The sequence below is a fragment of the Scyliorhinus torazame genome, chromosome 10 (assembly GCF_047496885.1).
Source record: "Scyliorhinus torazame isolate Kashiwa2021f chromosome 10, sScyTor2.1, whole genome shotgun sequence".
Taxonomy (NCBI): Eukaryota; Metazoa; Chordata; class Chondrichthyes; order Carcharhiniformes; family Scyliorhinidae; genus Scyliorhinus; species Scyliorhinus torazame.
This window is the reverse complement of record NC_092716.1, coordinates 242283940-242309891: the sequence shown is the minus strand read 5'-3', so window position 1 is coordinate 242309891 and position 25952 is coordinate 242283940. Positions and strand designations below refer to the sequence as shown.

The window sequence follows — 25952 nt, the reverse complement described above, 5'->3', positions numbered from 1 at the left end:
GAGATAGATGGGGTGAGAGAGGAGGAGGGAGGGATGGAACGGGGAGCGGAGAGAGTAAACGGGGTGTTCAAGGCATTTTATGAGAGGTTATATAAGGCTCAGCCCCCGGAAGGGAAGGAGGGAATGATGTGTTTCTTGGATCAGCTGGAATTCCCTAAGGTGGAGGAGCAGGAGAGGGCGGGACTGGGAGCACAGATTGAGATGGAGGAGGTGGTAAAAGGGATTGGGAGCATGCAGGCGGGGAAGGCCCCGGGACCGGACGGATTCCCGGTGGAATTTTATAGGAAGTATATGGACTTACTGGCCCCGCTTCTGACGAGAACCTTTAATGAGGCTAGGGAAAGGGGGCAGCTGCCCCCGACTATGTCGGAGGCAGCGATATCGCTCCTTTTGAAGAAGGAAAAAGACCCGCTGCAGTGTGGGTCCTACAGGCCCATTTCCCTTTTAAATGTAGATGCGAAGATCTTGGCCAAGGTGATGGCGACGAGGATAGAGGACTGTGTCCCCGGGGTGGACCACGAGGATCAAACTTGGTTAGTTAAGGGGAGACAGCTGAACACGAACATACGGAGGCTGCTAGGGGTAATGATGATGCCCCCACCAGAGGGGGAGGCGGACATAGTGGTGGCGATGGACGCCGAGAAAGCATTCGACAGAGTGGAGTGGGATTATCTGTGGGAGGTGCTGAGGAGATTTGGTTTTGGAGAAGGGTATATCGGATGGGTACAGCTGCTGTATAGGGCCCCGGTGGCGAGCGTGGTCACGAACAGACAAAGGTCTGATTACTTCCGTCTTCATAGAGGGACGAGGCAGGGGTGTCCCCTGTCTCCGTTACTGTTTGCATTGGCGATTGAGCCCCTGGCCATAGCACTGAGGGGCTCCAGGAAGTGGAGGGGAGTGCTCAGGGGAGGAGAAGAACACCGGGTATCCTTGCATGCAGATGATTTATTGCTGTATGTCGCGGACCCAGTGGAGGGGATGCCTGAGATAATGCAGACACTCAGGGAGTTTGGGGAATTTTCGGGGTACAAATTGAATATGGGTAAGAGTGAGCTGTTTGTGGTGCATCCGGGGGAGCAGAGCAGGGGAATAGATGACTTACCGCTGAGGAAGGTGACAAGAGAATTCCGGTACTTAGGGATTCAGATAGCCAGGAGTTGGGGAACCTTACACCGGCTTAATCTAACAAGATTGGTGGAACAGATGGAGGAGGATTTTAAGAGATGGGACATGGTGCCCCTGTCACTGGTGGGTAGGGTGCAGGCGGTTAAAATGGTAGTCCTCCCGAGATTCCTCTTTGTGTTTCAGTGCCTTCCGGTGATGGTCACGAAGGCTTTTTTCAAGAGAATTGAGAAAAGTGTCATGAGTTTTGCGTGGGCCGGGAAGACCCCGAGAGTGAGGAGGGGGTTCTTGCAGCGTAGCAGGGATAGGGGGGGGCTGGCACTACCGAGCCTAAGTGAATACTACTGGGCCGCCAATATCTCAATGGTGTGTAAGTGGATGGGAGAAGGGAAGGGAGCGGCATGGAAGAGATTGGAGATGGCGTCCTGCAAGGTAACCAGCCTACAAGCAATGGTGACGGCGCCGTTGCCGTTCTCCCCGAAGAAATACACCACAAGTCCAGTGGTGGTGGCAACACTAAAAATTTGGGGGCAGTGGAGACGACATAGGGGAAGGACGGGAGCCTCGGTGCAGTCCCCGATAAGAAATAACCATAGGTTTGTCCCGGGGAGAATGGATGGGGGATTTGGAGCATGGCAAAGAGCTGGGGTTGTGCAACTGAGAGATCTGTTCGTAGACGGGGCGTTTGCGAGTCTGGGAGCGCTGACGGAAAAATATGGGTTGCCCCAAGGGAATGCATTTCGGTACATGCAACTGAGGGCTTTCGCGAGGCAACAGGTGAGGGAATTCCCGCAGCTCCCGACGCAGGAGGTTCAGGATAGAGTGATCTCAGGGACATGGGTGGGGGATGGTAGGGTGTCGGATATATACAGGGAAATGAGGGACGAGGGGGAGATTATGGTAGATGAGCTGAAAGGGAAATGGGAAGAGGAGCTGGGGGAGGAGATTGAGGAGGGGCTGTGGGCGGATGCCCTAAGTAGGGTAAACCCGTCGTCCTCGTGCGCCAGGCTAAGCCTGATACAATTCAAGGTTTTACACAGGGCGCATATGACCGGAGCAAGGCTCAGTAAATTTTTCGGGGTAGAGGATAGGTGTGGGAGATGCTCGAGAAGCCCAGCAAACCACACCCACATGTTTTGGTCATGTCCGGCACTACAGGGGTTCTGGGTGGGGGTGGCAAAGGTGCTTTCGAAGGTGGTGGGAGTCCGGGTCAAGCCAAGCTGGGGGTTGGCTATATTCGGGGTTGCAGAAGAGCCGGGAGTGCAGGAGGCGAAAGAGGCTGGTGTCTTGGCCTTTGCGTCCCTAGTAGCCCGGCGAAGGATATTGCTTATGTGGAAGGAAGCCAAACCCCCGGGCGTGGAGACCTGGATAAACAACATGGCAGGGTTTATAAAACTAGAACGGATAAAGTTTGCACTAAGGGGTTCGGCTCAAGGGTTCACCAGGCGGTGGCAACCGTTCATTGACTACCTCGCAGAACGATAAAGGAAATGGGAAGGTAACAGCAGCAACCCAGGGGGAGAGGGGGGGGGGCCCGGGCGGGTCCTCAGGGGTGTTTTTGTATAAATATTTGTATTAGGCTATGTATATTGGATTGTTTGATTTTATTTTTGGAGAGTTATTATTTTTGATAGGGCAGTTGCCATTTAGTTTATATATTATTTATTTACTTGTTAAAAATGGCCACGGTTATTTATACTGTTTTACTGTTGTAAAAAGGAAAACCTTTGTATTGCTTTGTTTGGCCAAAAAATTTGAATAAAATATATTTTTTTTTTTAAAAGAGTAAGAGGCGTTAATGTTAAGAGAATGTTAAGATCCTGAGGGATATCAACAGGGTGGATGTAGAGAGGATGTTTCCTCTTGCGGGAGAATCTAGAACTAGAAGTCACTGTTTTAAAAATAAAGAGTTGCTCAAGACAGAGATGAGGCAAAATTATTTCTCAAAGGGTCGTGAGTCTCTGGAACACGTTCTCAAAACCAGTGGAAGCAGAATCTTTAATATTTTTAAGGCAGAGCTAGATACATTCTTAATTGACAAGGGACTGAATGAGGGGTTGAAGTTAGAATCAGATCAGCCATGATCTTACTGAATGGTGAAACAGGCTTGAGGGGCTGAGTAGTAGCCAAAGGACCCCTCCAGTGACAAACAGGAGGAAGATCATCTTCCACGATGCCCCTGACGACTGTGACTGCGGGAAGTGTGACCGGCTGCATCTCCTCACAGACCGTGTATTTCGGCTTGAGCAGCAGCTGAGCACATTGCGGAGCATACAGGGGGAAAGAGAGTGTGATTAGACACTTGTTTCTGGAGGCGTTCATACCACGGGTTCAGGTAGACGGGTGACCACAGGAGAGGCAGGCTGGAGGCTCCTGTTGCTATTCTCCTCTTAAAATGGTACACCGTTTTCATAGAATTCACAGTGCAGAAGGAGGCCATTTGGCCCATCGAGTCTGCACCGGCTCTTAGAAAGAGCACCCTACCCAAGGTCAACGCCGCCACCCTATCCCCATAACCCAGTAACCCCACCCAACACTAAGGGCAATTTTTGGACACAAAGGTCAATTTATCATGGCCAATCCACCTAACCTTTGGATACTGTTGGGGGCATAGCCTCTCAAGGGAAGATACCAACAACAGCCAGGCCTATGGCACCACAACTAGTTCAGCTGTAGAGCAGGGTCAAGCTAAGTCCAAGCGAGTGATAGTAGTAGGAGACTTGATTGTCAGGGGCACAGACTAGTGTTTTTGTGGCAACAAATGGGACAGTTGTGTAGTCAGATGTTGAGACGGTATAGGGCAGCACGGTGGTGGAGTGGTTAGTGCTGCTGCCTCACGGCGCCGAGGTCCGAGGTTCGATCCCGGCTCTGGGTCACTGTCCGTGTAGAGTTTGCACATTCTCCGTGTTTCCATGGGTTTCGCCCCCACAACCCAAAAGATGTGCAGGGTAGGTGGATTGGCCACGCTAAATTGGAAAAAATGAATTGGGTACTCTCAAATGTTTTTTTTAAAAAAGATATTGAGGTGGTGTGAAAAAAGCAGGGTAGTTGTGAAGGGTGACTTTAACTTTCCCCCATATTGACTGGGAAGCCCTTACAGCCAGGGGCTTGAATGAAGAACAATTTGTAGATGTGTCCAGGAGGGCCTTTTGATACAGTATGTTGACAATCCAACTAGGGAAGGGGCCGTACATGACTTGGTACTGGGGAATGAGCCAGGCCAGGTGATTGATATTCCAGTGGGGGAGCATTTTGGGCTTTCATGGATAAGGACAAGACTGGCCTGTGGGGGAGGGCGCTAAATTGGGCAAGGGCCAATTACATCCAAATTAGACAGAAACTGGGGAATGTGGATCGGGAGCAGCTATTTGAGGGCATATCCACGTCCCACATGTGGGAGGCTTTTAAAGGACAGTTGATTGAAGTGCAGGACAGGCATGTGCCCTCAAATAATGCAGGATAGAAATGGCAGGATTTGGGAACCATGGATGACAAGGGAAATTGTAAGCTGAGTCAAAAGGAAGCATATGATAGGTCTAGGCATCTAAAAACGAACAAAGCGCTTGAAGCGTACAGTGAAAGCAGGAAGGAACTTAAACATGGAATTAGGAGGGCTGAAAGGGGCCATGAAATGTCTTTAGCAAACATGGTCAAGAAGAATCCTAAGGCTTTTTATACATATATTAGGAGCAAGAGGGTAGCATGAGAAAGAGTAGGTCCACTCAAGGACAATGGAGGGAGGTTATGCATGGACCACAGGAAGTGGGCGAAATCTTTAACGAGTACATTGTATCAGTTTTCACCAGGGAGAAGGACATGACAGATGTTGAGGTCAGGGATAGGTGTGCAAACGCTCTTGAGAACGTCAATATATCAAAATTTAGGGCAGCACGGTAGCCTTGTGGATAGCACAATTGCTTCACAGCTCCAGGGTCCCAGGTTCGATTCCGGATTGGGTCACTGTCTGTGCGGAGTCTGCACATCCTCCCCGTGTGTGCGTGGGTTTCCTCCGGGTGCTCCGGTTTCCTCCCACAGTCCAAAGATGTGCGGGTTAGGTGGATTGGCCATGATAAATTGCCCTTAGTGTTCAAAATTGGCCTTAGTGTTGGGTGGGGTTACTGGGTTATGGGGATAGGGTGGAGGTGTTGACCTTGGGTATGGTGCTCTTTCCAGGAGCCGATGCAGACTCGATGGGCCGAATGGCCTCCTTCTGCACTGTAAATTCTATGAAAAGGAGAAAGTGTTGAGTATCCTAAATTGCATTAAGGTAGACAAGTCTCCAGGGCCGGATGGGGTCCATCCCAGGTTACTGCAGGAGGCATGGGGAGAAATAGCAGGGGCCTTAACAGACATCTTCACATCCTCTTTGACCACAGGCAAGATTCCAGAGGACTGGAGAATAGCCAATGTTATTCCCTTGTTTAAGAAAGGAAGCAGGGATAATCCAGCAAATTATAGGCCGGTGAGCCTGACATCAGTGGTGGGGAAGCTTTTGGAAAAGATAGTGAGGGACAGGATACATGCACATTTGAAGGAAAATTGACGAGTTAGTGACAGGCAGCATGGTTTTGTACGGGAAGATCATGTCTCACCAACTTGATTGAGTTTTTTGAAAGGGTGACAAAGAAAATTGATGAGGAACGGGCTGTTGATGTAGTTTATATGGACTTTAAGTAAGGCTTTTGACAAGGTCCCACATGGCAAACTGGTACAAAAACTAAACTCACATGGGATTCGGGGTGGGCTGGCTAGATGGATACAGAACTGGCTTGGTTATAGAAGACAGAGAGTAGCTGTGGAAGGGTGTTTTTCAGAATGAGATCTGTAGCTAGTGGTATTCCTCAGGGATCAGTGCTGGGACCTCTGTTGTTTGTAGTATATATAAATGATCTGTTTTGGGCATGCCCGGCTCTTAAAGGATTCTGGCAGGGGTTTGCAAGGGTGATGTCTAGGGTTTTGGACATTCGGGTGAAGGCGAGCCCAGCGGTAGCGATATTTGGGGTGGCGGAGGATCCGGGAGTGCAGGAAGCGAAAGAGGCCGAGGTACTGGCCTTTGCCTCCCTGGTAGCCCGGAGACGGATTCTGTTCATGTGGAGGGACCCGAAACCCCCGACCTGGAGACCTGGGTTAGCGACATGGCGAAGTTCCTCAGCCTGGAGCGAATAAAGTTTGCCTTGAGAGGGTCCTTGATAGGGTTCTCCTGGCAGTGGCAACCGTTCCTTGACTTTCTCGGCAAGCAGTGTCAGCAGCAGCAGCAGCATCCTGGGAGGGGTACTGTTGATATAATGTGAGTTGGGCATGGAGACAAAACCCACCTTGTTCTGTTTAATAAATAAATTCTGTCATTTAAGTAGTTTCATTGTAAGCTTTGGGCTGTTTATTGTTATTTTCTATTATAATCTGTATTTCTATTTTTGTTATGTAAAACGCTCATTGGAAAAACGTTAAGAAAACATTTTTTTTTAATGACCTGGAGGAAAACGTGGGTGGTCTGATTAGCGGATGTCATAAAGATTGGCGGAGTTGCTGATAGTGCCGAAGATTGACATGGGATACAACAGGATATAGATAGATTGGAGATTTGGGCACAGAAATGTCAGATGGGAGTTTAATCAGGACAAATGAGAGGTGATGCATTTTGGAGGATCAAATCTAGTTATGAATTATACTGGAAATGGCAGAATCCTTAGGAACATTAACATAAAGGGATCGGGCGTGGAGATCCACAGTTCCCTAAAAGTGGCAACACAAGTGGCCAAGGTGATTAAGAAGGCATAAGGCATGCTTGCCTTCATCAGCTGGCGCAATGAGTACAGGAGTTGGGAAATCATGTTGCAGCTCTTTAAAACCTTGGTTAGGCTGCATTTGGAGTATTGTGTCCAGTTCTGGTCACCACATTATCAGAAGGACGTGGAAGCCTTGGAGAGTGCAAAGAAGGTTCATCAGTATGGTGCCTGGTCTCGAGGGTGTTGGCTATGAAGAGACGTGGAATAAACTAGGATTGTTTTCACTGGAAAGGCAGAGGCCGAGGGGAGACCTGATAGAGGTCTACAAAATTATGAGAGGCATCGACAGGTTGGATAGTCAGAGGCTTTTTCCAAGGGTGGAAGTGTCAATTACAAGGGGGCACAGGTTCAAGATGAAAGTTTAAGGGAGACGTGCAGGGTAAGTGTTTCACAGAGTGGTGGGCGCCTGGAACGCGCTGCCAGAGGATGTGTGGAAGCAGGTACATTAGCAACATTTAAGAGGCATCTGGGCGGGTACATGAATAGGGAGGAAATAGAGGGATACGGACCGAGTAAGAGCAGTAGATTTTCTTTTTAGTTAGGGCATCATGATCGGCACAGTTTGGAGAGCTGAAGAGCCTGTTCCTGTGCTGCACGTTTTTGTTCTGCTCCTAATTTGTATGTTTGCATACAAAGATAAAAGACCAAAACTAAAATGTATATACAATATAGTGTTTAAGAAACAGCAATTAGGAAACTTGAGCCATTGGTTAAAATGCGAAACATTACTAAACCAGCACCTGAAAGTAAGTCCAGCCAGGTCAGGATTGGGGAATAATATACTTGGGTATTAGACTTTCAGGAAGGCAGAGGCTAGTGATATTAACTAAGGACACTATCAGAACATTGAAGTGGGAACATTTCAAATCATCAGGTGGTTCATAATGAATGCCTTCGAACAAGTTAAGGAATAACATGTACAGGGATACAGAACTAATTAAGGAATAGCATGTACTGGGATACATGATATGGAGTATACTAAAGACTGCTAAATAATAATAGAAATAGGTTTACAGCTCTAAGTATCTAAATGTGCACTTGGGGAGGGAAAGCATTCATGAATCAAAATGAGAAATAACTTGTGCCATGTTAAATATGTTGCCATTCATAAAAGGAAGGAGGTGCCTCTCGATCTGGATATGAACATGAAGGTGACTTTAAAGTAGGAGTCTGATCACAAAATGGTGACTAACACTTAATTACGTTCAATCAATGATAGAAGTTACTGAGAGATGACACGAAAGTTAAGCTAGACAAATTACAAGAACCTAATGCTGCAATACAGAAGATAGGTTGGGATCAAATACTGGAGTTGCCAACTATAATTTTGCAAACTTCTCTCAAAGGAAAGATGGAGGGGAGCAAAATAAAAGTAGGATAAGCCAGGTAATTTATAGATCTCGGGGTGCAGTAGTGATAATGTCTCTGGACTAGCAATCCAGAGGCCCAAATTAAACCCTGGCTTCACCGGTTCAAATCTCACCACAGCCACTGGTGGAATTCAAATTCAACTAATAAACCTGGAAAATAAAGCTAGCCTCAGTAATGGTCACAACCATCATCGATTGTCGTCAAAACCCATCTGGTTCATTAATTTCAGGGAGAAAACCTGACCTCCTTCGCTGGTCTGGCCTAGCCTACATTTGACTCCAGACCCACGGCAACTGCCTTTCGAAATAGCCGAGCAAACTTCTAGTTTCATGGGGAATTAAGGATAGGCAACAAACACTGGCCTGGCCAGCAACACCCACATCCCCTGAAAGTTTTATTTTAAAGCCTTGTGGTAATTCAAAAAGTGGTAATTCAAAAAGCAGAGAAATGATGCTAAACTTACACAGAACCTTGGTGAGATGACGCTCGAGAGTACTGCTCAGTTCTGATCTCCACATTATAAACAGATATATACAAGTACTGGTAAAAGGTTGAGCAAAAGAGCAGAGCTTGCATCTACACAGCACCTCTCACAGCCTCAGGATGCCCCAGAGCACCTACAGCTAATGAGGTACTCTTGAAGTGTCGTCACTGTTGCAATATGGAAGATATTTCCACTTGTGTGGGAGTCCAAATCTAGAGGCCTATCAGTTTAATAAATTCAATAAGGAATCCTGGAGAAGCTTCTTTACTCAGAAAGCAGTGTTCCATATTGTGTTGCATTATTACTGATCTGTTCTAGCCTCAACGCTTTTCAATCTCTATATCGATGGCCTGCCTCCCTCTATATCAATGGCCTGCCTCCAATCCTGTCTCGGAAGTTCATCTACCCTGATGATATCTACTATGTCTCTCAGGCTGAGACTTTTTCTAAACGAGAGGTAACACTTAACAATGATGTTGCAAAGCTGGCCAACGATAGTAAGACATGGTACTTTCAGACCATCAATAACAAAATGGACTCAAGTATATTGCACCTCAACAATACCAGCACCAAGTAAGAATTCAGCATCGCCTTGAATGGCAAGAAACTGAATCACAAATAACATCCCGTTCATCTTGGTGCTAAACTGACCAAACACGGAGATAAAAAACACATCTAAGCAAGATAGCAAAGATGAAAGAACCTCTTCAGCAAGCTTGCCAGCTCTTCATGGGGTACAGATGCTCAAATGTTAAGGGCCTCAGCTCTTGCCATCGTCTACTCGACTGCAGAGTACTATGCACCAGTATGCTACAACTCTTCCCATACCAGTCTTGTAGATACCCAGCTCAACACAACAATACCCATCATCTTGGGTACCCTCTGATCAACTCAGCTCCCCTGGCTCCCAGTCCTGAGCAACATCCCAGCCCCACATAAGGAGGGAATTTGCAGCAAGAAAGCTCCTGGAGAAGGTTCACATCAACCCGAGCCTGCTACAACACAAGGACTTTACCAATCCACCTGCTGCTCATCTCCCATCATCAGCCCGTATGACCAAGGCCACTGCGTCAAGGGATAACAGCTGAGGCCCTATGGCAGGAGGTAATGCTACCATTAAAAACCACTTCCTCATCAAACAGCACAACCCACCCACTCGGCTTCAACCTGCCACGCCAACCCTTCACCGTTTCCGCACTGGCCAAGGCCTTTGTGCAGCAAATTGGCACAAATGGGGCCTTGCAGGGAACCCATACTGCAGCTGTGGTTCACCCCAATCAATGACACACATCACTGAAGACTGTCCCGACAAAATTCAGCAGAGGACCCAGAGATCTCCCTCCATTCACCCACTGCTACCTGGCGATTACTGCTAAAAGTAAATTCCATAATGGAATGTTGCTATCACGCAGGAGTTGGCCATTCAGCCCATCAAGCTGCTCCGCAATTCAATCATTGATCATGTAGCTCAATAGCATTTTCCCACATTATCTCCATATTCCTTGATGTCAGGCTCCAGAGATTGAGCGATTTCCATCTTGAACATGCTCAATGACTGAGCTTCTGCAGCCCTCTGGGGTACAGAATTCCAAAGATTCACCACCCACTGAGTGAAGAAGTTCCTCCTCATTTCAGTCTTAAATGGCCTACCCCACGTCCTGAGATTATGTCCCCCGGTGTTAGGCTCACTAGCCAGGTGAGAACATCTCATCTACATCCACCCTGAGAGAATTTGGGATTTTTCAATGAGGTCACCCCTTATTAGAACCGCAAGCGGCCATTCAGCCTGCACCAACCCTCTGAAAGAGTACCCTACCTAGGCCCACTCCCCCACCCTACCCCCACCTAACCTATACATCCTTGGAGACTTAGTGCAGTTCAGCATGGCCAATCCACCCAACCATCACATCTTTGGACTTTGAAACTTTCTTCAAAACTCTAGAGAATACAGACCCATTTTCCTCATAAGACAATCCCGTCATCCCAAGGATTAATCTGGTGAACCTCCATTGCACTCTCTCGATGGCAAGTATATCCCTCCATAGATACGGGGACCAAAACCGTACATAATATTCCAGATGTGGTCACACCAAGGCTCTAGACAACTGTGGCAACGTCTTTGCTCCTGTACTCAAAACCCTTTGGTGATGAAGGCCAACATACCATTTGCCTTCCAAATTGCCTGCTAACTTTGTGCCTCAAAAACAAGGACACCCAGGTCCCTTTGGATATCAGCACTCCCCAACCTCTCTCCATCTAAATATATTTATCTGCTTTATTCTACCCAGATGAATAATTCGCATTATATTACACCTGCTATGTTCTAGCCCATGCATTTAGCCTGTCCAAAATCCTCTTGAAACCTCCATGCATCCTCCACACAAAATACATCCCCACAGTTTGGTATCATCAGCAAATTTGGAAATATTACAATTAGTCCCCATACCAAACTTGTTTATATGGGCTTAGCAGTGATCCTTGCGGTACCCCGTAAGTAAAGCCTGCCATTCTGATAATAACACATTTATTCTTAGTCTCTGCTTTCTGTCTGTTAAACAAATCTCAATCAATAACATATTCATCGCCCCCCCCCCCCCCCCCCGATAAACGTGCTCCAATTTCATTTACTAACCTCCTTTGTGGGACCTTAACTAAATCTTTCTACCCTTCTGAAAGTCCAATTACACCATATCCACTGGCTCTCCATCAATGCTACAAGTGAGGCGGCACAATGGTTAGCACTGCTACCTCGCGGTGCCGAGAACCCAGGTTTGAGCTCGGCCCCGGGTCACTGTCTGTGTGGAGTTTTCGCATTCTCCTCGTGACTGCGTGGGTCTCACCCCCACAATCCAAAAGATGTGTATAGTAGGTGGATTGGCCACTCTAAATTGGCCCTTAATTGGGGGAAAGAAATTAAATCAATGCTGCAAGCAGCATCCAATAAAAACTCCCACCAAGTTTGTCAAAACATGATTTCCCTTTCATAATGCATGTTGATTCTGCCCAATTTTACCATTCTTTTCCCTTCTTAAATAGTGGGGTCACATTTGCTACTTTCCAGTCTCTATAGAATTTAGAAATATAATCACCAATGCAGGCATGCACTATCTCTCAAGCCACCTACTTCAACACACTGGGATGAAGCTCATCTGGTCGGGGGGATTTATCAACCTCAATCCAATTAACTTTTCAAGTAATGACTCTTTACTAATTTCATTTAGTTCCTCAATTTCACAAGTCCCTTGGTTATCTAGTAGTTTCTGTATCTTCTTCCAGGAAGACAGATGCAAAGTCATTGTTTAGTTTATTCACTATTTCCCAGTTCTTCACTATGAATTATCCAGTACCAACCTGTAATGAATCCACATTTGTTCTAGTTAAAAGCTCTTAATGTTCTTCGCTAGTTTGCATTCATATTCTCTTTTCCCCTCCTGAATCAGTTTCTTGGTCCTCCGTTGCTGGATTCTAAATTGCTCCCAATCCTCAGGCTTTCCATTTTTTCTGGCATCCTTATGTGCCACTTCCTTGGATCTAATGCAATCTTCAACTTCTTTCATTAACCAGGGGTGTTTCGCACAGGGCTAAGTCGCTGGCTTTGAAAGCAGACCAAGGCAGGCCAGCAGCACGGTTCAATTCCTGTACCAGCCTCCCCAAACAGGCACCGGAATGTGACGACTAGGGGCTTTTCACTAACTTCATTTGAAGCCTACTTGTGACAATAAGCGATTTTCATTTCATTAACCACAGCCGATTTTCCTTTCCTTTTGGGTGCTTGTACCCGAGAGGAATGTACATCTGTTGTAGACCATGTGGTATATTTTAATACTAGCCATTGCCTGTCTATGGTCAAACCTTTGTGTAGATTCCCAATCTACCATAGCCAATTTGCCCCTCATATCATAATTTTCTTTCTTATGATCCTAGTTTCAGAATTAACTATATCGCATTCAAACAGAATGCTAAATTATATCATATTATGGTCACTATTTCCCAAAGGCTCCTTGGCAGCAAGGTTATTAATTATCCCTTTCACATTACACAAGACTAAATCCAAAATAGCTCGAACCAGAAACCCATCTCTTAGACACTCCAGGGATTCCTCCTCCACATTAGTGATTTGGTTAACTCAGTCTGTGTGTAAATTGGAGTAGTTGACACGGTTTAGAGAAATTGCATTCAAGGGGAAGTTAGAGAAGTACACGAGAAAGAAATTAAAATCATTTGTTGATAAAGTGAGATGAAGTATGGGGGGGAAATCTCTTGTGGAGCAAACATCAGCATAGACCCATTGGGCTTCTTTGTGCTGTAAATACTACGAAAAACTACAACCTATAATGTGCACAGAGGTCAATAGGCATTGGAGAATCATACTCCTAGTCAGTGCAGAAAATCTTTGTAAAGGCAGTTTAATTATCTTCATTGGATCAGGGCATGACGTTACCTAGACTTGATTATCTACCCTGTATTGTGTGGTAACTATAATCTGGTTTTTAAAATTGTTTAGGAAAACGGGGAAGTCTTAAGGAGTTCAGGGACTTTTATTTTTTTAATTTAGAGTACCCAATTCTTTTTTTTTCCCCAATTGAAGAGCAATGTAGCATGGCTAATTCATCTACCCTATACATCTTTGGGTTGTGGGGGAGAAACCCACGCAAACACGGGAAGAATGTGCAAACCCCTTACAGAGAGTGACTTGGGGCCGGGATCGAACTCGGGTCCTCGGCGCCGTGAGGCAGCAGTGCTAACCACTGTGCCACCGTGTCGCCCGAGTTCAGAGTGCTTGTCGATATACAGTTTGGAACAAGAGATCTGTTCTACATAAGCCATGTGTTTAGTACGTCACACCCCATAACTATCTTAAGAGTAGTCGTAGTCCTGCTCATGTGGATGTCTTTTCTTTATTTTAATGAAGTATTTAATAATTGTTAAACAACGACTAGGTTTCACTTGTCCCCTCACACCAAAACAAAACGATACATCCTCCACAAACGCTCCAAGTTGGGATACCCTCGCAGATAACATCAGCGTGTTTCATGACCGAGCTCCTCAACCACACAAACATCAGCGCTGCAAGGCTGCTGGCCACCACCTGCTCATGAGTTGTGGCAAAGTCATCGCTTTGAAATGTTAACTCTGTTTCTATCTCCACAGAGTTATTCCAGCATTTTTTGGTTTCTATTTCAGATTTCCAGCAGCATTTTCCTTTTGTGTTTCTCAAGGGCACTGGGGATAGATAACAAATAACTGCCTTGCCAGAAACACCCCCATCATAGGGTCGACCATATCACGTTCTGGTACATTTTGTGCAATTTCAGATATCACCAAAGATGTGGGGTTGCAGTTTTCCAAATAAATTAGAGCTGAAAATTAAGAGATGAACTTATAATAATCTTAAAGACAGAGAGTCAAGGTAAATCAAGATAAATGTTTCCACTCATCTGCAAAGTAACGACAACAGGGACAAGAATGAAGGCAACAAAAAATGGAAGGTAAGATTAGACAAAAAAGTCTCAAGGGTGGGTGATTAGAAACTTACATTTTCTGTTATGACCTGTTGTTGAATAGATCCTACAAATTCATTTAAAAAGAGAATGAGGGAGTTTCTTGCAAGGAGCAGTATGAAGTAGACAGTAGAAGAATGTAATTGGATTCGCCTCCTGGAGAAAACACCCACTCACAATTGAAGGATCAAGCCGTTTCCTTCTGCACTGTGACAGTGTATCTTGAGCAGGATCCTCTTCAATTCACAAACACGTACAACAGGGTCAGCGGGTAATGACTCGGGTAGTAGGGGTTGTTGATCCCCCACCTAGAAAACCTTCCAGCACAGAAAGCCATTTGGCTCTTTGTACCTCTGCTAGCTCGTTGAACGAGTTGCCCAATTTAGTTCCATAACCTCTCTTTTTCCCTTTAACTCTGCAAGTACATCCATAGATACGTAGAAGATAGGAGCAGGAGGAGGCCTTTTGGCCCTTCAAGCCTGCTCCGCCATTCATCATGATCATGACTGATCATCAAACTCAATAGCCTAATCCTGCTTTCTCCCCATAGCCTTTGATCCCATTCTTACCAAGTGCTACATCCAACCGCCACTTGAATATATTCAAAGTTTTAGGATCAACTACTTCCTGTGGTAATGAATTCCACAGGCTCACCACTCTTTGTGTGAAGAGGTGTCTCCTTATCTTTGTCCAAAATGGTTTACCCTGAATCCTCAGGCTGTGACCCCTGGTTCTGGACACACCTATCATTGGTAACATCTTCCTTGCATCTACCCTGCCTAGTCCTGTTAGAATTGTATAAGTCTCTATGAGATCCCCCCTCATTCTTCTGAACTCCAGCGAGAACAATCCCAACCTAGTCAATCTCTCCTCATATGACAGTCCTGCCATCCCTGGAATCAGTCTAGTAAACCTTTGCTGCTCTCCCTCGAGAGCAAGAACATCCTTCCTCAGAAAAGGAGACCAAAACTGCCGCAATACTCCAAGTGCGGCCTCACCAAGGCACTGTATAATTGCAGCAACACATCCCTGTTTCTACACTCGAAACCTTTTGCAATGAAGGCCAACATTTATGCCTGCTGCACCTGCATGCTTACCTTCAGCGAATGGTGCACAAGGGCACCCAGGTCACGCTGCACACTCCCCTCTCCCAATTTACAACCATTCAGATAGTAATCTGCCTTCCTGTTTTTGCTTCCGAAATGAATAACCTCACACTTATCCAAGTTGTACTGCATCTGCCATTGGTTTGCCGACTCACCCAACCTGTCTAGATCTTGCTGTAGGATCCATGCATCCTCGTCACAATTCACCCTCCCACCTAATTTGGGATCATCTGCAAACTTCGAGATGTTACATTTTTTCACAATAATCTCTTATGCGGGACTTTGTCAAACGCCTTCTGAAAGTCCAAATATACCACATCGACTGGCTCCCCCTTATCGACTGTACTGTTTCCTCTTCAAATAATTCCAACAGATTTATCACGCATAATTTTCCCTTCATAAATCCATGCTGGCTCGGACTGATCCTGCCACTGCTTTCTAAACGTTCCGCTATAAAGTCCTTGATAATGGATTCAAGCATTTTCCCCACTACCAATGTTAGGTACCAATGTTACTGGTCTATAATTCCCTGCTTTCTCTCCACCTCCCTTTTTGAATATCGGAGTGACGTGAGCTACCCTCCAATCTGCAGAGACAGTTCCAGAGTCTATAGAATCCCGGAAGATGACTACCAATGCATCCACTATTTCCAGAGCCGCCTCGTTAGGCACTCTGGGATGCAGATTCTCAGGCCCTGGGGATTTATCCGCCATCAATCCCATCAGTTTTCCCAGCACCATTTCTCTACTAATGTTGATCTCACTCAGTTCTTCCCTCTCACTAAACCTTTCATTCTCCAACATTTCTGGTATCTGATTTGTCCTCATTTGTGAAGGCAGACCAAAGTATGTATTTAATTGCTCAGCCATTTCTTTGTCCCTTATTATGCATTCCCCTGTTTCTCTCTGCAGTGGGCCTACATTTCTCTTTACCAATCTCTTGCTCTTCACATATCTGTAGAAACCCAGTGTCAGTCTTTATGTTCCCTGCAAGCTTCCTTTCGTACTGTACTTTCCCCTTCTTAATCAATCCCTTTGTCCTTCTTTGCTGAATTCTAAACTGCTCCCAATCCTCAGACCTATTATTGTTCTTGGCCAATCTGTATGTTTCTTCTTTGGATCGGATACTATTTCTAATTTCCTTTGTGAGCCATGGATTGACCCTCTTACCCCCTTTGCTTTTGTGCCGGACAGGAATGAACAGTTGCTGTAGTTCCCTCCATGCGTTCCTAGAATGTTTGCCATGGTCTATCCACTGTCATCCCTTTAAGTAACTCTCCCCAATCTATCAAGGCCAACCCATGCCTCATAGTTCCCTTTATTAAGATTCAGCACCCTAGTCTCCGAATCAACTACTTCACTCTCCATCTTGATAAAAAATTCTATCATGTTATGGTCGTTGATCCACAAGGGGTCTCGTACCAAGTGCCAATTGCCTTTTGAAAATGTGCATGGAATCTATTTCCATCAGTTTTGACAGTCATGCATTCCAGATTTAAACAATCCAGTAACCAGCACAAATCTGGTGTTCTTGATTAATAGGGGGATATGGCAGAAGAATGGGGATGAGGAACTTATCAGCCATGATCGAATGGTGGAGCAGACTCAATGGACCGAATGGCCTAATTCTGCCCCTATATCTTATGGTAATAAACTTCTCACTAATCTAACTCTTAGTTTTTAATCTTGTATTTTAAAACCTCTGGTTGTCAACGGTACAGTTCTCCCTCCTTGTTCTATCAAACCCCCTCAATTGTGAACACTTTTACCAACACAGAAAAGGTTGAGATACATTTTCACCACATAATTCTTTCACCACAGAACTCAAGTTCATCATCTCTGAGATCACCTTCATCAACCTCCCCCATACCCTGCTCATCCTTCATAAAGTGTGATCTTCAGAATTGTATGCCATACTCGTGCTGAGGCCTGCCATTGATTAAGACGTAACATGATGTTGTTTCTTGGCATTCAAATGTTACAATTTACCAAGCCCCAAATACTTCCTCAACCACTCCAGCAACTCACCCAGCCACCTGTAAAATTACACAAATGTGCACCTCCAGGCCCCTCAGCTCTTGCAACCCCTCACAATTATCACATCCAGATTCTACTCTCTCTCCAGGCTGACCAACCAAATTGTTTTTTACCAAGATGGCGCCGAAGCGAGGAGACTCTCTGCGAGCTCTCCCAAACAGATCCACTTTTTACTTAACTTACACTCATTCTAATCTTTTAAAAATTAATTCTAAAACTAACATGATTACTAACCTCTCTCTTTTATCTTCTCTTGCAGGCTTGAACATCCTCCGAGGCCCTTGGAGACCTTTTGACCCGACCTGCCCTATTATGTATTTTCTTTTATTCCCTTTTTTTCTCAAGTACTTAATGATCTGTTGAGCTGCTCGCAGAAAAATACTTTTCACTGTACCTCGGCACACGTGACAATAAACAAATCCAATCCCAACCAAAGTGCTTTCCACTTACTCACACTAAATTGCATCCTCCAAGTGTTTGCGCATTCACAGATCCAACTACATCCTCCTAAAGTTTACCTAACACCCTGCTCACTATTTGTAACATTGCCAAGATTTGTGTCACTCACAAACTTCAAAATTGTACCCCCCTTACCGAAATCGAGTCATTTGTATACAAGAAAAGCAATGGTTCTAATTCTTAGGTGATCCACTATATACTTGTGACCAGTCAGGAAAAGACCCATTGGCCACACTCTACCTGCAAAACCTTGGCAACATCCTTTTAACTTCATTCTTCTATTTCCTATTATACTGTTCTCATTATGCCACGTATCATTCATGTGGTATCCATGTATGCACAACACTACCGAAATCTACTTCCGGTTGCGGCTATGCCTAGGTAGGTTGCACGTTCGGCAGCTCCCGCCGGGAATGGACTTTTGGGCTCTCCAGAGGGGCCCCAACGGCAATTGTTCGACGGCTTCCAGTGTGGGAAGGTGACAGCAAGGTCCCCCCGACATTATATGGATTGAACCAGGAGTGGAGCGGTTAAAAAAGTGATCCTGGTGCAGCGAAAAGTGCGAGGGAGGAAAAGCAAGATGGCGGCGGGTGGAGACCAAGCAGTGTGGGCGCAGGGGTCGCAGGAGCGGCAGGAGTTTGTTAAACGCTGCTTTGAGGAGCCGAGGACAGAAATGCTGGTGCCAATGAAGGCGGCGATTGAGAAGCTTGTGGAGACCCAGAAGGCCCAAGGGGCGGCGATCCGGGAGGTGCGGCAAAAGGTTTCGGAGAACGAGGACGAGATCTTGGTACCTAAAATAACTCAGATGAGTCAGACAATTGGCCGACATGGTAGAATAAAACAACCCAAATCGGAGGAAATATTTTAGGTTATATCTGCCAAACAAATACCCAAAATACTTCGACACGTAGGCCACTTGCATCAGATGACAATAGAGATACTGTTACGGTGCTGGAGGAGTTGCAGTAAGTGGGTTACAATGGTTGGTTAAGCTAGCGCAGGACAATGGGCACCTGATTAAAGGCTCTGTGCTACACCCATATCAGCATTACCTCCACCCTGCTGCTATTCATGGGCAGGACAGTACCCGGCCCAGGCACCACTTGACCCACGATCGCGATTACAGTCTGGCACACCCAGCCAAACCTGACACCACCCACTTAGTCCAGACGAAGCTCAAACATTCTACCCCTCCCCCTAATCTCCTCCACTCAACCCAAAACCACCTTTTCCCTCCACCAGCTCAGACCTAAACCTCCCTTTTCCTCCCCAGCCTAACAGCCCCCCACTCCTTCCCCTCTCCAGCCTGAAAGACTCTCTCCTCCCCTCCCAGCCAGACTCCCCCGCCCCCTCTCGCTTCAGCCAGACTCCCCCCCCCCCCCCCCTAACCAGACTCCCCCCGCAACCTCTTGCCCAGACAGATCCCCCCCCCACTCTCCCCGAGCCAGACTCCCCATCTCCCCCAGCCTGATTACCCCCCCTCCCCAGCCAGACTCCCCCCCCCCACTCCCACCCCTCTCCCCAGACTGACTCCCCCCCTCTCCCCCAGACTGACTCCCCCCCCCTCTCCCCCAGACTGACTCCCCCCCCTCTCCCCCAGACTGACTCCCCCCCCTCTCCCCCAGACTGACTCCCCCCCTCTCCCCCAGACTGATTTCCCCCCCCCCCACCCATACTGACTCCCCCCCTCTTCCCCAGCCTGACCGCCCCCTCTCCCCCAGACTACCCCCCCATCTCCCCCAGCGAGACTACCCCCCCCATCTCCCCCAGCCAGACTACCCCCCCCATCTCCCCCAGCCAGACTACCCCCTCCATCTCCCCCAGCCAGACTACCCCCCCACATCTCCCCCAGCCAGACTACCCCCCCACATCTCCCCCAGCCAGACTACCCCCCCACATCTCCCCCGGCCAGACTACCCCCCCACATCTCCCCCGGCCAGACTACCCCCCCATCTCCCCCGGCCAGACTACCCCCCCATCTCCCCCGGCCAGACTACCCCCCCATCTCCCCCGGCCAGACTACCCCCCCATCTCCCCCGGCCAGACTACCCCCCCATCTCCCCCAGCCAGACTACCCCCCCATCTCCCCCAGCCAGACTGATCCCCCCTCTCCCCCAGACTGATCCCCCCTCTCCCCCAGACTGATCCCCCCTCTCCCCCAGACTGATCCCCCCTCTCCCCCAGACTGATCCCCCCTCTCCCCCAGACTGATCCCCCCTCTCCCCCAGACTGATCCCCCCTCTCCCCCAGACTGATCCCCCCTCTCCCCCAGACTGATCCCCCCTCTCCCCCAGACTGATCCCCCCTCTCCCCCAGACTGATCCCCCCTCTCCCCCAGACTGATCCCCCCTCTCCCCCAGACTGATCCCCCCTCTCCCCCAGACTGATCCCCCCTCTCCCCCAGACTGATCCCCCCTCTCCCCCAGACTGATCCCCCCTCTCCCCCAGACTGATCCCCCCTCTCCCCCAGACTGATCCCCCCTCTCCCCCAGACTGATCCCCCCTCTCCCCCAGACTGATCCCCCCTCTCCCCCAGACTGATCCCCCCTCTCCCCCAGACTGATCCCCCCTCTCCCCCAGACTGATCCCCCCTCTCCCCCAGACTGATCCCGCCCTCTCCCCCAGACTGATCCCCCCTCTCCCCCAGACTGATCCCCCCTCTCCCCCAGACTGACCCCCCCTTTCCCCCAGACTGATTCCCCCCTCTCCCCCAGACTGATTTCCTCCCCCAGACTGACTCCCCCCTCTCCCCCAGACTGACCCCCCCCCCTCTCCCCAGATTGATTCCCCCACTCTCCCCCAGCCAGGCTCCCCCCTCTCCCCCAGCCTGACTCCCCCCCTCTCCCCCAGCCTGACTCCCCCCCAGCCTGACCACCCCCTCTCCCCCAGCCTGACTCTCCCACCCCCCCCCCCACCATCTCCCCAAGCCTGGCTCCCCCTCTCCCCCAGGCTGATTTCCCCCCCCACCCTCTCCCCCAGACTGATTTCCCCGCCCAACCTCCTTCAAACTGACTCCCCCCCCCCTCCCCCAGACTGATCCCCCCTCTCCCCCAGACTGATCCCCCCTCTCCCCCAGACTGATCCCCCCTCTCCCCCAGACTGATCCCCCCTCTCCCCCAGACTGATCCCCCCTCTCCCCCAGACTGATCCCCCCTCTCCCCCAGACTGATCCCCCCTCTCCCCCAGACTGATCCCCCCTCTCCCCCAAACTGATCCCCCCTCTCCCCCAGACTGATCCCCCCTCTCCCCCAGACTGATCCCCCCTCTCCCCCAGACTGATCCCCCCTCTCCCCCAGACTGATCCCCCCTCTCCCCCAGACTGATCCCCCCTCTCCCCCAGACTGATCCACCCTCTCCCCCAGACTGATCCCCCCTCTCCCCCAGACTGACCCCCCCTTTCCCCCAGACTGATTCCCCCCTCTCCCCCAGACTGATTTCCTCCCCCAGACTGACTCCCCCCTCTCCCCCAGACTGACCCCCCCCCCTCTCCCCAGATTGATTCCCCCACTCTCCCCCAGCCTGGCTCCCCCCTCTCCCCCAGCCTGACTCCCCCCCTCTCCCCCAGCCTGACTCCCCCCCTCTCCCCCAGCCTGACTCTCCCCCAGCCTGACCACCCCCTCTCCCCCAGCCTGACTCTCCCACCCCCCCCCCACCATCTCCCCAAGCCTGGCTCCCCCTCTCCCCCAGACTGATTTCCCCCCCCACCCTCTCCCCCAGACTGATTTCCCCGCCCACCCTCCTTCAGACTGACTCCCCCCCTCTCCCCCAGACTGATCCCCCCTCTCCCCCAGACTGACCCCCCCTTTCCCCTGACTGATTCCCCCCTCTCCCCCAGACTGATTTCCTCCCCCAGACTGACTCCCCCCTCTCCCCCAGACTGACCCCCCCCCCCCCCTCTCCCCAGATTGATTCCCCCACTCTCCCCCAGCCTGACTCCCCCCTCTCCCCCAGCCTGACTCCCCCCCTCTCCCCCAGCCTGACTCTCTCCCCCCCCCCCCCCCCCACCATCTCCCCAAGCCTGGCTCCCCCTCTCCCCCAGACTGATTTCCCCCCCCACCCTCTCCCCCACACTGATTTCCCCGCCCACCCTCCTTCAGACTGACTCCCCCCCTCTCCCCCAGACTGATCCACCCCCACCCTCCTCCAGACTGACTACCCCCATCTCCCCCAGCCAGACTACCCCCCATCTCCCCCAGCCAGACTACCCCCCATCTCCCCCAGCCAGGCTACCCCCCATCTCCCCCAGCCAGACTGCGACCCCCTCCCCCAGCCAGACTCATCCCCACTACCCAGCCAGACTCCCCACTCTCCCCAGCCTGACTCCCCCCCCCCCCCCCCGTCCCCAACCAGACTCCCCCCCCCCCCCGTCCCCAACCAGACTCCCCCCCCCCCCCCCTCTCCCCCGGCCTGGCTCCCCCCCCCTCCCCCGGCCTGACTCCCCCCCTGTCCCCCGGCCTGACTCCCCCCCTGTCCCCCGGCCTGACTCCCCCCCTCTCCCCCGGCCTGGCTCCCCCCCTCTCCCCCGGCCTGGCTCCCCCCCTCTCCCCCGGCCTGGCTCCCCCCCTCTCCCCCGGCCTGGCTCCCCCCCCCCGCCCTCCCCCAGCCTGACTATCCCCCCCCTCTCCCACAGCCTAACTTTCCCCCCCCTCTCCCCCAGCCTGACTCTCCCAACCCCCCTCTTCCCCAGCCTGACTCCCCCCTCTCCCCCAGCCTGACTCCCCGCCCCCCATCCCCCAGCCTGACTCCCCGTCCCCCCCTCCCCCAGCCTGACTCCCCGCCCCCCCTCCCCCAGCCTGATTCCCCCTCTCCCCCAGCCCCTCTCCCCCTGCCCGACTTCCCCCCCTCTCCCCCAGCCTGACTTCCCCCCCTCTCCCCCAGCCTGACTACCCCCTCTCTCCCCCAACCTGACTCCCCCTCCCCCCCAGCCTGACTCTCCCCTCCCCCCCCAACCTGACTACCCCTCCCCCTCTCCCCCAGCCTGTCTCCCCCCTCTCCCCCAGCCTGACACCCCCCCCCACCCCCGCTCTCCCCCACCCTGACACCCCCCCACCCCCACTCTCCCCCACCCTGACACCCCCCCCCCACCCTCCCCCAGCCAGACTACCCCCCCATCTCCCCCAGCGAGACTACCCCCCCATCTCCCCCAGCCAGACTACCCCCCCATCTCCCCCAGCGAGACTACCCCCCCCATCTCCCCCAGCCAGACAACCCCCCCATCTCCCCCAGCCAGACTACCCCCCATCTCCCCCAGCCAGACTACCCCCCATCTCCCCCAGCCAGACTACCCCCCATCTCCCCCAGACTGATCCCCCCTCTCCCCCAGACTGACCCCCCCTTTTCCCCCAGACTGATTCCCCCCTCTCCCCCAGACTGATTTCCTCCCCCAGACTGACTTCCCCCCTCTCCCCCAGATGGACTCCCCCCCCACCCCCCACTCCTCCAGACTGACCCCCCTCCCCCAGACTGACTCCCCCCCCTCTCCCCCAGACTGACTCGCCCCCTCTCCCCCAGACTGTCCCCCCTTCCCCCTCACCCCAGACTGACTCCCCCCTCCCCCAGACTGACTCCCCTCCCCCAGACTGATTCCCCCCCCTCCCCCAGACTGACTTCCCCCCCCTCTCCCCCAGACTGACTCCCCCCCCCCTCTCCCCCAGACTGACTCCCCCCCCTCTCCCCCAGACTGACTCCCCCCCCTCTCCCCCAGACTGACTCCCCCCCCTCCTCTCCCCCAGACTGACTCCCCCCCCCACCCCATCTCCCCCAGCCTGGCTCCCCCTCTCCCCCAGACTGACTCCACCCCCCTCTCCCCCGGACTAACTCCCACCCCTCTCCCCCAGACTAACTCCCCCCCTCTCCCCCAGACTGATTTCCCCCCCCCACCCTCTCCCCCAGACTGATTTCCCCCCCCACCCTCCTCCAGACAGACTCCCCCACTCTTCCCCAGCCTGACTCACCCCCCCATCTCCCCCAGACTAACACCCCACCTCTCCCCAGACTGACCCACCCCTCTCCCCAGACTGATTCCCCCCTCTCCCCCACTGATCCCCCCCTCTCCACCAGCCTGACCACCCCCTCTCCCCAGCCTGACTCCCCCCTCCCACCTCCCCCAGACTGACTCCCCCCTCTCCCCCAGACTGACTCCCCCCTCTCCCCCAGACTGACTCCACCCTCTCCCCCAGACTGACTCCCCCCTCTCCCCCAGACTGACTCCCCCCTCTCCCCCAGACTGACTCCCCCCTCTCCCCCAGACTGACTCCCCCCTCTCCCCCAGACTGACTCCCCCCTCTCCCCCAGACTGACTCCCCCCTCTCCCCCAGACTGACTCCCCCCTCTCCCCCAGACTGACTCCCCCCTCTCCCCCAGACTGACTCCCCCCTCTCCCCCAGACTGACTCCCCCCTCTCCCCCAGACTGACTCCCCCCTCTCCCCCAGACTGACTCCCCCCTCTCCCCCAGACTGACTCCCCCCCCCTCCCCCAGACTGACTCCCCCCCCCCTCCCCCAGACTGACACCCCCCCCTCTCCCCCAGACTGACCCCCCCCCCTCTCCCCAGATTGATTCCCCCACTCTCCCCCAGCCTGGCTCCCCCCTCTCCCCCAGCCTGGCTCCCCCCTCTCCCCCAGCCTGGCTCCCCCCTCTCCCCCAGCCTGACTCCCCCCCCCTCTCCCCCAGCCTGACTCCCCCCCCCCTCTCCCCCCAGCCTGACTCTCCCCCAGCCTGACCACCCTCTCTCCCACAGCCTGACTCTCCCCCAGCCTGACCACCCCCTCTCCCCCAGCCTGACTCTCCCGCCCCCCCCCCCCTCTCCCCCAGCCTGGCTCCCCCTCTCCCCCAGCCTGGCTCCCCCTCTCTCCCAGACTGATTTCCCCCCCCCACCCTCTCCCCCAGACTGATTCCCCCCCCCACCCTCCTTCAGACTGACTCCCCCCCTCTACCCCAGCCTGACTTCCCCCCTCTCCCCCAGACTGATCCACCCCCCACCCTCCTCCAGACTGACTACCCCATCTCCCCCAGCCAGACTACCCCCCATCTCCCCCAGCCAGACTACCCCCCATCTCCCCCAGCCAGACTACCCCCCATCTCCCCCAGCCAGGCTACCCCCCATCTCCCCCAGCCAGACTGCGACCCCCTCCCCCAGCCAGACTCATCCCCACTACCCAGCCAGACTCCCCACTCTCCCCAGCCTGACTCCCCCCCCCCCCCTCTCCCCCGGCCTGGCTCCCCCCCTCTCCCCCGGCCTGGCTCCCCCCCTCTCCCCCGGCCTGACTCCCCCCCCTCTCCCCCGGCCTGGCTCCCCCCCTCTCCCCCGGCCTGGCTCCCCCCCTCGCCTGACTCCCCCTCCCCCCCGCCCTCCCCCAGCCTGACTATCCCCCCCCTCTCCCACAGCCTAACTCTCCCCCCCTCTCCCCCAGCCTGACTCTCCCCACCCCCCTCTTCCCCAGCCTCACTCGCCCCTCTCCCCCAGCCTGACTCCCCGCCCCCCCCTCCCCCAGCCTGACTCCCCGCCCCCCCTCCCCCAGCCTGACTCCCCGCCCCCCCTCCCCCAGCCTGACTCCCCGCCCCCCCCTCCCCCAGCCTGACTCCCCGCCCCTCTCCCCCAGCCTGATTCCCCCTCCCCCTCCCCCAGCCCGACTCCCCGTCCCTCTCCCCTGCCCCTCTCCCCCAGCCTGACTTCCCCCCCTCTCCCCCAGCCTGACTCCCCCCTCTCTCCCCCAACCTGACTCCCCCCTCTCTCCCCAGCCTGACTCTCCCCTCTCCCCCCCAACCTGACTACCCCTCCCCCTCCCCCAGCCTGTCTCCCCCCTCTCCCCCAGCCTGACACCCCCCCACCCCCGCTCTCCCCCACCCTGACACCCCCCCACCCCCACTCTCCCCCCACCCTGACACCCCCCCACCCCCGCTCTCCCCCCACCCTGACACCCCCACTCTCCCCCACCCTGACACCCCCCCCCACCCCCACTCTCCCCCCTCTCCCCTAGCCTGACACCACCCCACCCCCGCTCTCCCCCACCCCCCACTCTCCCCCCCTCTCCCCAGCCTGACACCCCCCCACCCCCGCTCTCCCCCACCCCCACTCTCCCCCCTCT

At 52.5% G+C, this 25952-nt stretch overlaps 1 protein-coding gene across 1 annotated transcript in view; it reads right to left on the bottom strand.

The window, feature by feature from the left end:
* The window catches only part of LOC140384685 (very-long-chain 3-oxoacyl-CoA reductase-A-like), a 228265-nt gene that overhangs the window by 201935 nt on the left and 378 nt on the right, over window positions 1-25952 (bottom strand). The gene's annotated exons all lie outside the window — the stretch shown is intronic.